The sequence below is a fragment of the Littorina saxatilis genome, linkage group LG11 (genome assembly GCF_037325665.1).
Source record: "Littorina saxatilis isolate snail1 linkage group LG11, US_GU_Lsax_2.0, whole genome shotgun sequence".
NCBI classification, from domain to species: Eukaryota; Metazoa; Mollusca; class Gastropoda; order Littorinimorpha; family Littorinidae; genus Littorina; species Littorina saxatilis.
In genome coordinates this window covers 22,126,683-22,141,317 of record NC_090255.1, presented here as the reverse complement: position 1 = coordinate 22,141,317, position 14,635 = coordinate 22,126,683, and the positions used below count along the sequence as shown (strand labels likewise).

Genomic DNA, 14,635 nt, shown 5'->3' with positions numbered 1-14,635 from the left:
ATTATGATTTATATTTCTCTTGTGTAAATCTCAATCTCCATATTTTGCTGAATTTCTTAGAAGTATTTCAGAACTTTTGCTTATGAAAATATGAAGAAGAGGTGCAGGGTACATTTGACTATGATAGAAATGTAGTGATAACTTAACAGTACAGTGGAACACCCCCCCCCCCCCCCCCCCCCCCCCTCCATTTTAAGTCTCCCTCCTTTTCAAGACCAGATTTTCGGAGATTGTTTGAGGACTAAATAGGGGGTGTTCCACTGTGGTAGAAATGTAGTGTTGACTTGTAGCTTTTTCAGATTACAATGGTGTTTGAAAGAAAAAGAGTTTTCGACTGGCCGAGAGAAAGGAAGATTTACAGGTTATCGATGAAACGAATGTTTATCTGAAGGTAAAAATGTACCTGAATCTCGCTGGTAGAATATAACAGATGTTTGGAAGGAGGGCAGTCTTATAACGTTTCATTGAAACTTGAGTGGTATCACATGTACCATAATTATGTTTATTTGGTTAATTATCTATTCTCCAAACAGTGATATCCGCACAGAGAAGTCTTTCAGTTTCTGCTGTTGATGTTTGTTTCAATTTGTGTGTGCATGATTGATTGGTTGATTCTGATTGATTGGGCGATGTGGGAAATTTTTGAATTTTTTATGAAAATATTCATGTGTATATTTAGAGGGTGCCTTTTGTATTTTTGTTAAAGTTTGCAATTCATGCAGATGACCTGTGTGTTTCTGGGTGTGTGTGTGTGCCTCTGCATGCGTGAGAAAGAGAGAGAGAGAGAGAGAGAGAGAGAGAATACCATACATTTGAAGAAATATATTGTTACCATTATACATGTATTTCTATAATAACCAAGTTTTTTTTATGCCAATCATTTGGAATGCGAAAATGGTTTATGGTACATGTATTAAGATTTTTCTATCTTTTTTGTCTTTTTGGCTCACGTAAGTGTAGCCTATGCGATGCTAACTTTTGTCTGTCTGTGCGTGCGTGCGTGTGTGTGTGCATGCGTGTGTGTGTGATAGAAACTTTAACATTTTAAGACGCCACATTATGACGTAAGAGGGTTAGACGTCACGCGAAGGAATTACTGAAAGTCTCGGTCATTGTTATTTTGAGCGGGCCGAGACTAGTTGGCAGTCGTGTCCCTGTAAGTAGGCTACATGCTGCTGCAGACAGACAGATCTAGATCTAGTGTCTCGCTTTCTTAAAAAGTGTCACCTATGCTTACTGTGTGTGTGTGTGTATGTGTGACGGAGTGATTGAGTTTGTGTTACTGTTTGTCGATTTCTTACGTGAGCCTTGAAGGCTTCGCCTCTTGTTTTTCTTATCTCAAAACCTTTGAAAACACAAATAATGTTGTAGATGTTTTGTCGTCAGTTCACAATCCTAATTTTTGTTTAATGTTTTGTTTTTTTTAACCGGGTTTTTTAGGATTGTTATCTTTCACACAATAAACAACAACTCTCAAGTTGTTACATCATGTGATAAATCAGATTTTTTGTTTACAGTAGTCCCTTCCATTTCCGGCCCTTTCGTGGGCGTGAACCTGCCCGGAGCGGCCAGCTTTCCCATGACTAATGAGTTTTCCTTCTATAATTGACTCTTAATGGCCGTTAACCTGTCTGACGCGGTCAACGGTCACTGATTTTTTCCCTAAGGTGCCCCTCTTACTCGACAGGAGCGGCCACTTAACGGCCACTTGTCACTTTCGCGGGCGAGCTTGTGTGTGTGTGTGTGTGTGTGTGTGTGACGGTGTGTGTGTGTGTGTTGTGTGCACAGACGGCACAGCACGAGCAGACGACATGAATACTTACGCATGCGCAAACTGTAAATACAGACATGCGCATACATGTACATTTACGGCAGTCACTTCCGGATCGATCACAGCTGATGTGAGTTTGAAACACTTGTTTATCTGACACTCAAATACATAATATAATAATCCAAACAACACACATAGAAACATACGAAACAATAGCTTAGCCAGGACGATCGAGTTAAACACGCAAATAATTAAGATGTATAAACGAAAGCAAAACTAACAGAGACAATGAATCGGCGGCTCGTGGATGATCGCTTTCTTTTCTTCATGAAAACTTGATCGTGTTTTTTGGGTTTTTTTGGAGGAGGAGGGGGCCTGTAATGAACGGCCACCTGATATTTGCGGTCACCTTTGCAATGACTAATGGGTGACCGGATATGGCAGGTACTACTGTACTTTTGATTTCCATTTATCCCTATGGCAGTGACAACTCTCTGTATATTGCCATTCCATTTCCTTGGGAATTATTTAGAAGTTTTAATTATTTTGTGATAGATATTTAAACGTTTGCATGCAGCTGAAAAACAGGCTAAAAATGTTAAAGGCAGAGTAAGCCTCCCGTAAACCATCACAGATACGGTCAGGCTTTTACACACAGTACAAACACCCTTTCATTTAAACACTCACCAATTGAGAACATCCTAGGTGCCCTCCGTAAAGAGCGAACAATTTTCAAAGAATTTATTTTTGCGTGGTGTATCTTACCCCTGAGCCATCGTGAACCCGTGTGATCCCGTTTTCCCTTTTTACAATGCAGTCGTCATAGTTAGTCATTTGAATGCGACTCGACGTGAGCTTATCTACAATAGCACGTTTTTTTATGCACGAAACAACGGCTGTGGTTCACAAGAACTCTAGCGATGGCTTTTGACTGTTGAGAGGAACGGCGATTTGCACTGATAAACCGGCCGTCGTCTGCTACGACCCTTGCGTGACCCTGAAGTTCCGGGCTTTTCTTTTTTTAAACTTTCACAACTTCGAATTGTTCTGATCTTGTCTTGATGAAAAACGAATTCTTTTATGATTAAAGAATGTTTGTGTAACAAGCTGTCAATTTATTATTTAGATTTTAAAAGTTAGGTCTAGCGCAAAAACGAGGCGCCGTTGTTGTTAACGGAACAAGTCTACGAAAATAAATTCTTGGAAAATGTCTCACGCTCGACAGAAAGCAGCCAGGATGTTCCCGTTCGGTGAGCGTTCAAATGGAAGTATGCTTGTACTGTATTTAGACGCTCGGGGAGCTCTGTGATGGTTTACGGGAGGCTTACTGTGCCTTTAACAGGGCCGGACTAGGCGAAGAGGAGGGGGGGGGGGGGGGGGGGTTGCCAGTGGTGGCCCAGGGGGATGTCCCGCCTGGCAGCAGGGGCGGATCAGTTCATTTTATGGGTGGTTTTTTTCAAAAGTATATTGTGAAGATATGGGTGTGAAGGCGCGAAGCGCCGAGCCGACGGCGCGAAGCGCCTAGCTTGCTAGGGGGGTCCGGGGGCATGCCCCCCGGAAAATTTTGAAAAAAAGGATGCAAAATGGTGCAATCTGGTGCATTCTGAGGATGATCATTACCAGTTTCAGGCAGCAGATTTTGTCACTGATTAATACCCCAAAAATTGAAACTCAATGTAAAATAAAGAAATGCAAACCTCATTCAATATTTTTATTTTTTGGCTGGGGGGGGGGGCTCCGGAAACCCTAGAACCCCCCCCCCCCCCCCCCCTCGTTGTGGGGGTCAGGGGGCAAAGCCCCCTGAAGCTGATGGGTAGGTCATATTCTGAGATAGGAAAATGATGGTCGCTCCTTGCATGAAACGGCATAAAATAAGCAATAATAAAAAAAATTTAAATAAGTAAGGTACATGTTTAGGCTAGGGGGGGGGGGGGGGGGGGGTTGCGCAACCCCATAACCCCCCCGGTAGTCCGGCCCTGTTTAACTTTTTCTGCTCAATTGATTTGAGATGTCTGAATAAATTTATCATTCATTCCTCTGAATATGGTTTGGCCTCCTATGGTCCTTGTGATTGCATGTGTGTGTGTGTGTGTGTGTGTGTGTGTTTCCGAGGCAAGAAAGTAAAGTGATAACTGTGAGACAGGAATAAAATTTAAAAAAATAAAAAATAAAACAGCAATAATTACTTGTGGAACACATATTTCTTTCATCATGGAAAAAACTACCACACACTGAAAACCTTGATCAATCAATCATTAAAGTGGACAAGCAAGATACACAAAGAAGAAGTAATAATGATGAAAGGATAATCTATTAGCTTTGATAGTTAGGTTAGCTCTTTCACAAATGGCAGAATTTGAAAGAATGGGTGATCTTATCAGTTAATATTTTACCTCTGTTTGCTGATGATAGTTTTATTCTGAGAGAAATGATTGACACCCCCGCGTATGCAGGAACACGAATGCGGGACGATTGGTTATTGGTTTTTTTATGTCCCTTCAAGCGATATGGCTATCCGGGTCCGACAGATGGACGACAGTAATGGACAAAACAGATGATATACAGCAATAAAAATGATGGTCCAAATAATCTCCTCAATTTTATCGGAAAGGGCATATCAAATGAGGGAATATATCACTCTGGGTGGTATGCGAGTGGGGATTTTTCCGATCTACCAGGGTACGTGCTGGAGCTGCTATATATATATATATAGTCAGGGACTGTGTTATTTCTCTTCCGCTGTTAGCCACACAAGCACAAGACCAAGTGTGTACAGAAAAGATCCTAGTTGTCATCAGTCCATGTCTTGGGGGACAGTGGCATCACTATGGAAAGCCGTTTGGCTCATAACTATTACAGCTGTAATTTAAAATAAATACACCTGTATTTAATAATAATTACACCTGTATTTACAAATAAATACACCTGTAATTTATAATAAATACACCTGTATTTAATAAAAAAATACACCTGTAATTAATAAAAAAAATACACCTGTAATTAATAATGATACTTATTGTATACGTTTAAGAAATAAATACAGCTGTATTTATCATTAAATACAGGTGTATTTATTTTAAATTACAGCTGTAATAGTTATGAGCCAAACGGCTTTCCATAGTCTTCAGCATAGGGACCCGCCCAGCAAATTACCACCGGCAGCAAGGTAGGCCCCACCCACTTCAGTCCCTATGTGCCACAGGAACATGACAACTGTAATTTTGTTAAAGCCAGAAACTCCATTAGTGCTAAGTATGATAAATGGGAATCTGAACTTCAGAATGATTCGGACCGGTCCTTTTTACTCGATGGATTAAAACATGGGTTTCGTATTGTTAAAAAGGGCTGTAGTGTATCCCCAGTGGAACAAAAGAATCATAAATCGGCAATGACAGCAAAAGATGCAGTAGAAAAAGAACTTAGAGACCAAATCAGCAAAGGACATTACATTTTAGCTTCAAAGAAACCCACAATAGTTAGCGCCTTAGCTGCAATACCGAAAGAAGACGGTGATGTGAGAATCATTCATGACGGCAGTCGCCCCTTAGGCCTAGCAATGAACGATTATTCAGTGCCAGAATCAGTCAAGTTTCAAACACTATCAGACGCATGTCAGATGGCAAAGACAGGATTCTGGTGTGCAAAAGTAGACCTCAAGGCAGCATACAGGTCTGTGTCCATCCATCCAGAGAACTATAGCGTGACAGGGTTGAAGTGGACTTTTGGTGCAGATAAACACCCCACCTACTTGTTCGACAGCAGATTACCTTTTGGTAGTAATGTAGGACCCTCTTGTTTCCATAGGCTCTCACAAGCTGTGCGAAGATGTATGGCTAGGAAAGGAATGAAAGGGCTTGTAGCATATATTGATGATTTCTTTCTAACAGCGGAAACAAAAGAGGAGTGTCAAAGCATGCTCCTTACTCTAATACGATTGCTTAGGGAATTAGGGTTTAACATTAGCTGGCACAAAGTGGTGGGGCCTACCCAGCGCATAACGTTCCTGGGTGTGGACATCGACACCAGGGACTGCACCCTGTCCTTGGGGGACGACAAGCGGCGACAGCTACAGCACAAGCTACGGCAGTTTCAGCACTGTGACAAGCAGCGCGCAAGCAAGCAGCAGCTACAGAGTCTGGCAGGCTCTCTCAACTGGGCATCATTTGTGATTCGGGGAGGGAGATTGTTTCTCCGTCGCATCTTGGACGCAATCAAACCTTTACAGCAGCAGAAACACAAAACGCGATTAACTAGAGACTTCCATCAAGATCTACAGTGGTGGTTGTCTTTCCTCCATGATTTTAACGGAACGGTGTACTACAGCCAGCAGCCAAAACAACATGTGCATGTTGATGCATGCAATGTGGCTGTAAGAGCCTTTTAACAAGGCGACTGGCTATACAGTTCATTTATGCATAATATACCTGCAGCATGCGATTTACATATTAACTTTAAAGAAGTTATAGCTATTGTTCAAGCAGCTCAGCGTTGGGCGCCTTTATGGCGAGGACTTAGTGTGGTGTTTCACACTGATAGCACTGTAACCAAAGGTATCATAATCAATCAATCAATCAATGAGGCTTATATCGCGCATATTCAGTGGGTACAGTTCTAGGCGCTCTGCAGTGATGCCGTGTGAGATGAAATTTTATACGGCCAGTAGATTGCAGCCATTTCGGCGCATATTTACCTTTCACGGCCTATTATTCCAAGTCACACGGGTATAGGTAGACAATTATTAACTGTGCCTAAGCAATTTTGCCAGGAAAGACCCTTTTGTCAATCGTGGGATCTTTAACGTGCACACCCAATGTAGTGTACACGGGGGGAGGGTTCGGACACCGAAGAGAGTCTGCACACAAAGTTGACTCTGAAATAAATTTCCGCCGAACCTGGGATCGAACTCACGCTGACAGCGGCCAACTGAATACAAATCCAGCGCGCTACCAACTGAGCTATATCCCCGCCCCATAAATAAGGGACGTTCAACTAACCCTTATGTAAACAGCCTGCTTAGGAAAATACACTGCGTACTTGGCTCGGCGGTTGAAACCGACGTCGGTGAAACAATACGTGAACATTGTGAGAATTTTGCACTTAGAGTGTGGAGAGCAACATACATTATAAGGACTCTTGGCTTGTTAAAACCACGCTGAAAGGGATCGAAAAATGTAAAGGTTGTGCACCAGAGAGGAAAACACCTATTACACCACAAATTTTGCTTTTGATTCGGCGGGGAATTGACTTGTCTTCTGATAATGACTCAGTGTTTTGGGCTGCATGTCTTGTATTATTCTTTGGATTTCTAAGAAAATCGAATTCGTTTCAGGATAATGGCACTTTTGACTCAGCTGACAATGGATAGTTTTGATGTGTCAGATGTTAGTGTGGTAAAATGTACAGTTTGCTGGAGTAAGACCATACAAAGACGAGAGAAAACTTTAACTATTCGTTTGTCAAGACTGGTAGACCACCCTTTGTGCCCAACTTCAGCTGTTCTTAACATGTTTCAAAGGCTGGGCGGTCGGCCTCCAAAGGCTCAGGCTTTTCCCATGAAAGGATCAGTTTTCATTAAGCGACTGCGCGCCCTCACTGTTGCCGCTCCAGGGAACTTTAGCAGTCATAGTTTCAGGAGGGGAGGGGCTACTTGGGATCTGTCTTGTGGAATCCCGGGCGAGATAATTAAAATAATGGGTGATTGGGCCAGCTCTTGTTATCTTAAATACCTAGACCAAATACCTCTAAATGTTATAGAGAGATACAGACTGTTATTTTCAAAGAACTTACCACTACACAAATGAACACAAGGTTTCAATGATTGGGAGAAAGGGCACCCTCTTTTTATATTTAGTCAAGTTTTGACTAAATATTTTAACATCGAGGGGGAATCGAAACGAGGGTCGTGGTGTATGTGCGTGTGTCTGTGTGTGTGTGTGTGTGTGTAGAGCGATTCAGACTAAACTACTGGACCGATCTTTATGAAATTTGACATGAGAGTTCCTGGGTATGAAATCCCCGAATGTTTTTTTCATTTTTTTGATAAATGTCTTTGATGACGTCATATCCGGCTTTTCGTGAAAGTTGAGGCGGCACTGTCACGCCCTCATTTTTCAACCAAATTGATTGAAATTTTGGTCAAGTAATCTTCGACAAAGCCCGGACTTCGGTATTGCATTTCAGCTTGGTGGCTTAAAAATTAATTAATGACTTTGGTCATTAAAAATCTGAAAATTGTAAAAAAAAATAAAAATGTATAAAACGATCCAAATTTACGTTTATCTTATTCTCCATCATTTGCTGATTCCAAAAACATATAAATATGTTATATTTGGATTAAAAACAAGCTCTGAAAATTAAATATATAAATATTATTATCAAAATTAAATTGTCGAAATCAATTTAAAAACACTTTCATCTTATTCCTTGTCGGTTCCTGATTCCAAAAACATATAGATATGATATGTTTGGATTAAAAACACGCTCAGAAAGTTAAAACAAAGAGAGGTACAGAAAAGCGTGCTATCCTTCTTAGCGCAACTACTACCCCGCTCTTCTTGTCAATTTCACTGCCTTTGCCATGAGCGGTGGACTGACGATGCTACGAGTATACGGTCTTGCTGAAAAATGGCATTGCGTTCAGTTTCATTCTGTGAGTTCGACAGCTACTTGACTAAATATTGTATTTTCGCCTTACGCGACTTGTTTTCTTTTCCTTGGTTGGGAGAAACCACTTTACAATATTGTGGGAGGTCATGTACGGAATGTAAAGAATGTTATGTTTTTTTGTTTCGGAAAGGAAACAATTAAAGTGCCCCCCTAGGTGTTGCCCAATCGTAGAAACCATGTGTGGCCTACAGTTGTGTGGCTGGGAAGCGTGAGAAGGGAATGTGAGAGAGTGGAGGGAGGCAGGTAGGCACAGAAAGTACTGTTTCTAGTTGGACAAAAAAGCAAAAGTCACAAATCCAATTGCATTATGTACGGATGAACGGCACAAACACAATATGTAACAAGTCGCGTAAGGCGAAAATACAATATTTAGTCAAGTAGCTGTCGAACTCACAGAATGAAACTGAACGCAGCAAGACCGTATACTCGTAGCATCGTCACTCCACCGCCCGTGGCAAAGGCAGTGCACGTGGAATTGACAAGAAGAGCGGGGTATTCGTTGCGCTGAGAAGGATAGCACGCTTTTCTGTACCTCTCTTCGTTTTAACTTTCTGAGCGTGTTTTTAATCCAAACATATCATATCTATATATTTTTGGAATCAGGAACCGACAAGGAATAAGACGAAAGTGTTTTTAAATTGATTTCGAAAAAAAAAATTTTATAATAATTTTTATATATTTAATTTTCAGAGCTTGTTTTTAATCCGAATATAACATATTTATATGTTTTTGGAATCAGCAAATGATGGAGAATAAGATAAACGTAAATTTGGATCGTTTTATAAATTTTTATTTTTTTTTACAATTTTCAGATTTTTAATGACCAAAGTCATTAATTAATTTTGAAGCCACCAAGCTGAAATGCAATACCGAATCCCGGGCTTCGTCGAAGAGTACTTGACCAAAATTTCAACCAATTTGGTTGAAAAATGAGGGCGTGACAGTGCCGCCTCAACTTTCACGAAAAGCCGGATATGACGTCATCAAAGACATTTATCAAAAAAATGAAAAAAACGTTCGGGGATTTCATACCCAGGAACTCTCATGTCAAATTTCATAAAGATCGGTCCAGTAGTTTAGTCTGAATCGCTCTACACACACACACACACGCACGCACACACACACACACACACGCACACACGCACATACACCACGACCCTCGTTTCGATTCCCCCTCGATGTTAAAATATTTAGTCAAAACTTGACTAAATATAAAAAGGAGAAAAAAGGAAGGTACGCGAGGTAGAAAAAAATCGATTTAAAGTTTATTGTTTTTGAAAGTTTGCTGACTTTTGGCATATTCCGCCTGCCGTACGTTACGCTTTGCTGCCAGCCACACATTTTATCTGCGCGAGCTGATAACACACAATGGCGGCACCCAGTGCACGTGCGGACGCTGCAGATCTCGGTGAGTGAAAATCCTGTGTTACAGTCTCTTTACGATATAAAATTGCATTGATATGAGTTGTGTTCTGTCTAGCGAGTTATAAAAGTACGTTGCAGGCAAGCTATGTGTCATTTTATGAGTAATTTCACTCAATTTCTGTGAAAAACGAGTCAAAATGTATGGTTGGCTAACGGAGTCAAATCCACCGGCAACCTATTCAGAGAATCATTCCATTTGTGACTCATGTCGAACTTAGTGTGTGACGCGTGCGCGCGCGTGAGTGTTAGTTGGTGTGTGTCTGTGTGTGTGTCTGTGTGTTCAGTATATGTGCACCTGTGTTTTAACATAGAGGGGGAATCGAGACGAGGGTCGTGGTGTATGTGTGTCTGTGTGTGTGTGTGTGCGTGTGTGTGTGTAGAGCGATTCAGAGTAAACTACTGGACCGATCTTTATGAAATTTGACATGAGAGTTCCTGGGTATGATATCCCCGGACATGTTTTTCATTTTGTCGATAAATGTCTTTGATGACGTCATATCCGGCTTTTTGTAAAAGTTGAGGCGGCACTGTCACACCCTCATTTTTCAATCAAATTGATTGACATTTTGGCCAAGCAATCTTCGACGAAGGCCGGACTTCGGTATTGCATTTCCGTTTGGTGGCTTAAAAAATAATTAATGACTTTGGTCATTAAAAATCAGAAAATTGTAATTACATTTTTTTTTAATATAAAACGATCCAAATTTACGTTCATCTTATTCTTCATTATTTTCTGATTCCAAAAACATACAAATATGTTATATTGGGATTAAAATCAAGCTCTCAAAATTAAAAATATAAAAGTTATGATCAAAATCAAATTTCCGAAATCGATTTAAAAACAATTTGATCTTATTCCTTGTCGGTTCCTGATTCCAAAAACATATAGATATATGTTTGGATTAAAAACATGCTCAGAAAGTTAAAAAAAAAGAGAGGTACAGAAAAGCGTGCTATGCAGCACAGCGAAACCACTACCGCGCTGAACAGGCTCGTCAGTTTCACTGCGTTTTGCACAAGCGGCGGACTACGGTCATTGTGAAAAAATGCAGTGCGTTCAGTTTCATTCTGTGAGTTCCACAGCTTGACTAAATGTAGTAATTTCGCCTTACGCGACTTGTTTATCGTTGTCATCGTTGTTGTTCTCAGCACAGATCTAGATGCTTTTGTTTAGAAGGGGAGTACGAGTAGATGGTCCCGCTTTAATAGTAAATTTCCGCATTTTTCAGATGAACCTGAGCCAACATGCGTCATCTGTAATAACCCAATCCAGAACGGACAACAAGCTGTGCACCTGACTGAAGGGGGAAAAAGGCCTTTAAAAAGCCAGTCAGTTACGTAATGTTTTACTCACGTTCCAATTAGGCCAGAGACAACATAAGGAGTGTAGGCAAGAGTTCTGCAACACCAACTCGATAAACCGTGATGATAGAAAACGCACAACAGAGGAATCAGCGAATGTGGCTACTGTACGTTCGAAGCAGCAAAAATTTGACTTTGCGCATGACTGCTTGTTTTGTGGCCAGCCTGCTCTTGAAAATGACGAAAAAAAAGTATGTCCAGATGTGTATTTTGTACCGTCGTTCGTTTAGTTTTCAGCTTAAACTTCTTCAAGCATGCCAAGAACGAGGTGTATGAGACAAGTGGGCAGAGATCGTTCGAGGTCGCCTTGAATTTGCACCATATCTGCATGCAGCTGATGCAGTGTATCATGATCAATGTAATGTAAATTTCAGAACAAAGAAAAATGTGCCAATTTCATTTAACACTCATCCCGATACCCTGGCGAAAGAAACGACGAAAGGACGACCAGAAGATCCAACTCGAACAGAAGCCTTTCTCCGAGTGATTTCCTATCTTGAGGACAATGAAACTGAACAGGTGACTGTAGGCGACCTTTGCAAAAAGATGGGACAATATTGTGATGAACCCTTTTTCTGAAAAACACATGAAAAGGAAGCTGGATCAGCATTTCGGTAAAACCATCATCATTACCAGCACCAACAACAAGTCCAACATCATAACTTTCCGTGTTACTGCAGCGGACATTTTATACTCATTTTCAAGAACTCCAAAAGATGAGGATGCAACGACTGAGAAGCTGCAAATTGTTGAAGCTGCTGCAAAACTGATCATGTCTGACATCCGGGAGATGAAATCAAACAAAGACAAGTATCCCACAAGAGATGAAATCGGAAACCTTGAACACAATCTTGAGTATCTGCCCGAGTCTGTCAAGCTCTTTCTCCAGACACTTATGCACAGGAAGAAGGAACCACAGCTGAAAATTGCATCGCTGGGACAAGCTTTGGTGCAAGCAACATGTCCAAGGATTGTGATGGCACCTCTTCAGATAGGGCTTGCTGTCCAGCTTCACCATCTGTTTGGTTCAAGGTATTTAGTTGATCACTTGAACAAGCTAGGGTACTGCCTTTCTGAGGTCAAGATCTTTGAGCAGTGTGTTGCCGTGAATCAAGCACAAATCTAGCTGGCATGACACCAAATAGCTGCATTCAATTTATAGCAGATAATGTGGGTCATAACATCAGAACCTTGGATGGTAGGGGAACTTTTCATGGAATGGGAATTATTGCAGCAGCAACTCCGGGAGCCAGATCTTTCAAACCAGTTCCGCGAAACCCGGATGTGACTGCTGTAAGTACCATAAAGGCAGGTCATATTCCAGTGCAATACTACAAAGCTGTGTCATCTGATTTGTCATTTAAATACAGCGAACTGCGAGACACGCCGGAGGAGGATGCCACTTGGAAACTGGACCTGCTGTGGAAGCTGTCATGGCCTCTGCGCTCCCCCAGACCTGGATGGTCTGGAATGATGCAGTCTGTCTCAAATGGCCTCTATCCCGGCAAGAGCACTGTGACTTTCCTTCCGATGATCGACATGGATCCCACAAACCTGAGCTGCATCTTTTCCACTCTGCAATGCGTGTCATCCTTGGCCAGCACGTTATGATGTGACACCCGTGCTCACTTTTGACCAATCGCTTGTGGGGAATGCAAGGGGATTGGCTGTGCCAACTCAGCTTCTCTGCAGGAAATTGAAGGCCTTGAGCTTGAGGAAGTATAAACTGACACTGTATTATATATATATATGCGTTTGAGTTCTGGACAGAGAAACTAGCACTTTTCAGAAGCGCTACCATTGGCAGACTTAACTGATGTAAATGTCCCTGAGACACTGAGATTAGGTCATTTAAGATTTCCCCAAAACTCTATAGACTATTGATTTCCATTGGGTCATTCCCTAACCCCCACTCCACCTACGACGCCCTCCTTGTTCATTATCATTATTCGCCAGCCTTCGACAGTACCGGCCCGGACATTGAGGGGTACGGTGAGTAAGCCTACACGCTTATTGTTTTGTATATATGGTACTTTTTGTTATTCGCGCAAGCAGCTTGCTGTCTTTTTGCTGTGTTACATTATGCATATTGTATGACAATGTTAGATGTTTTTGTTTTTCATGTTCTTTTCTTTTTAATGATAAAGTCCGCAAGATGATGTGCTACTAAGAATATGCTTAAAGTTCGTGTGCCGAGTTGGTCATTAGAGTTACACAGCTTAACTTTATTATCTGTTCACGGCATTCGGGACTTGCGTGAGCAAATACTGTGAACGCATCTATTATTATTGCAAATCGGTTTGTTCCATGTGAAATATCTCACAAAACCCTACAAAATGACATGTTACATGACCATATTTGGGTTTTTTACAAGAATTGTAACTTTTCCGGTAATGTTGTGACGTCATAACCGTCCAAATGACCCACTTGCGCATTTGCTTTGGAGAAAAAAACAGAAACCCCCGCCGTCCGACCCCTAACACACCCTTGGTAATTTGCTGACCAATGCAATTCAAGGTTTTGCTAAAAATTATATTGGACTATGAATTTTTTCTACATGTCTATATGCTGCATTATAATTATATGTATTGTGTTTGTTTTTCGGGGGGCTCGTTCATGTTTAATTTGTTTTTTCTCCTGGAGAGACCTCCACTTGCCCCCTGCGTTATCAGAGACTCGGACAGATGATACCTGAACAATCCGCAGTGGCCTACCGAAACTGGGCCGTGGCAGCTAATTGAATTAGAATGGTGCGTCTTGACGCTGGCTTTCCCTCTTTCTTTTTATATTTAGTCAAGTTTTGACTAAATATTTTAACATCGAGGGGGAATCGAAACGAGGGTCGTGGTGTATGTGCGTGTGTGTGTGCGTGCGTGTGTGTGTGTGTGTAGAGCGATTCAGACTAAACTACTGGACCGATCTTTATGAAATTTGACATGAGAGTTCCTGGGTATGAAATCCCCGAATGTTTTTTTCATTTTTTTGATAAATGTCTTTGATGACGTCATATCCGGCTTTTCGTGAAAGTTGAGGCGGCACTGTCACGCCCTCATTTTTCAACCAAATTGGTTGAAATTTTGGTCAAGTAATCTTCGACGAAGCCCGGGGTTCGGTATTGCATTTCAGCTTGGTGGCTTAAAAATTAATTAATGACTTTGGTCATTAAAAATCTGAAAATTGTAAAAAAAAATAAAAATTTATAAAACGATCCAAATTTACGTTTATCTTATTCTCCATCATTTGCTGATTCCAAAAACATATAAATATGTTATATTCGGATTAAAAACAAGCTCTGAAAATTAAATATATAAAAATTATTATCAAAATTAAATTGTCCAAATCAATTTAAAAATACTTTCATCTTATTCCTTGTCGGTTCCTGATTCCAAAAACATATAGATATGATATGTT

General features: G+C 41.0%; 1 protein-coding gene across 2 annotated transcripts in view; it reads left to right on the top strand.

Moving 5' to 3' along the window:
- Positions 1 to 14,635, top strand: part of LOC138980018 (cytochrome P450 2F5-like) — a 426,282-nt gene that overhangs the window by 372,876 nt on the left and 38,771 nt on the right. The window lies entirely within an intron of this gene.